The sequence below is a fragment of the Dermacentor andersoni genome, unplaced genomic scaffold (genome assembly GCF_023375885.2).
Source record: "Dermacentor andersoni unplaced genomic scaffold, qqDerAnde1_hic_scaffold ctg00000051.1, whole genome shotgun sequence".
NCBI lineage: Eukaryota > Metazoa > Arthropoda > Arachnida > Ixodida > Ixodidae > Dermacentor > Dermacentor andersoni.
The window spans coordinates 99678-101426 of record NW_027314764.1 but is presented as its reverse complement, the minus strand read 5'-3'; the positions used below and the strand labels follow the sequence as shown (position 1 = coordinate 101426).

Below are 1749 nucleotides of genomic sequence, written 5' to 3'. Positions count from 1 at the left end.
CTGAAGGGGCTTTGCCCATCTGCCCTCTTTATGGATTCACAAAGATGATTTCCTCTTTAAAAAGAATTGTTTCAGAGGTCGTTACATGGCAACAGTGTTTGGTGTTTAGTAGCTTGTCTTTGCCCGCTGTAAATAATCTGTTCCTTCTCCAGTGCCCCCGTGAAGTGCCTACTTTTTGGACACAATGTGCTCTCCATGCTTGCATGTATCTTTAGCTTATAAAGATGTCTATTACCCCTTGCCTCTAGCTGGTCCTTGCTGATGTCACCCAAGGCGGCATTGGGGAGTATGGCAATGTACACTTACAAAACACTTGATACCCGTGAAACCAATTTAATGGAGCTGCTGTTCGTTTTTTGTCCACTCCATCCTGGTTAGTTACAATGAGCAAATGTCCGAACAGAAGGCATATGTAGTTGGTCGTGCATAGCCTGCGCACTAAGACTTGTTGGAATGTTATGACCTTAGCACAGTGTTTATATGTAAAAACCTTCTGATATGATGATGACTTCCTTCTCTTTATCATACTTTGCCTGATGGAGCCAGCAAGTGGGTCAACCAGATGTTCAACAGGCTTCCCACTAGTTTTCCCAGGGTCTCCTTTACCAGGGTTCTGCTCATAGATATGTTTTCTTGACCTTGCACTGCACTTCAACCATGGTCACACCTGCTAAACCTGAATAAACAGAAAATCAGACATCCGCCCGTTCGTAGCAATTGCTACAAAGGAAACCCATACGGGTTCCTCCACCTTGCGGGATGCCGCAGAACTACTACGTCAAACACTTGCCTTTGCTTCGTGTTGTCGACAAATTCAACTTCGCCCTGCCATCTGCTAGCCGCCTGGTTAGCTCAGATGGTAGAGCGGCTGCCCCGGAAAGGCGGTGGTCCCGGGTTCGAGTCCCGGACCAGGACGAATTTTTCTTCAACTATGAGGCCTTTCTTTCGATGAACCCGTGTGGGTTTCCTTTGTAGCAATTTCTACGAACGAGTGGATGTCTGATTTTCTCTTTATTCATTACTTCTCTCCACCTTGCGGGATTCCGCAGAACTACTACGTCACCTGCTAAACCTATAGCATGCGATCAAAAAAGTACTATAGATCATGTTGCTCCAAACTCGTGACATGTGCTACAAGGCCTTGAGGAACACCCTCATTTATTTACGCCCTCATCATGCTGTACGAAGCTTCGCAGGATAAGTGCGACAATTAACATCTGCTGGTTTTTCAGTGTTATTCCTGTCCAGCTTGCTCAAAGCTACCCTGAGTGTTTCAAAAGGAAACGACCGCTGCTGGACAAGAAGTGCTTAAAACAAGGGTCGCTATAACCACATATGTCACACGAAATGAAGAAGGCCTCTGAGTATACAGGCGGTTTACTTCATATCCAACAAGCTTGGTTCTCCCTTTGCTAGTGAGTAAACTCAACTTGCCCCGAATAAATGACCTGTGACAAACTATGTGCCAGATGCTGTGTCTCCTGCAAAGCTGAAGATGTGTATGAGATCCTGACACCCTGCAGCGGCTTCTACACTGGGCAAACAGGCTACTATAAAAACGTCTACTTTTACTAATATGCTAATGACATGAAAGCAGGCAGAAATTTGGCTATTCATTGGACCCAACTGCAGGGGCAAGCCACTCTTCCACCAGATGTGTGTTGTTCACAGAAACTGGAGCTGTACAAATGCATATAAAAACAATGATGTTTGAAAGTAGTAGAGTTGAACTATGTTTTGCACAAGCAG

At 45.2% G+C, this 1749-nt stretch overlaps 1 non-coding gene across 1 annotated transcript; it reads left to right on the top strand.

Annotated features, from left to right (window-relative positions):
- The first annotated feature begins 841 nt into the window (after nucleotides 1-841).
- On the top strand, nucleotides 842-916 carry TRNAS-GGA (transfer RNA serine (anticodon GGA)). Its single transcript has one exon. It is a non-coding gene; the product is annotated as a tRNA-Ser (tRNA).
- The last annotated feature ends 833 nt before the right edge of the window (nucleotides 917-1749 follow it).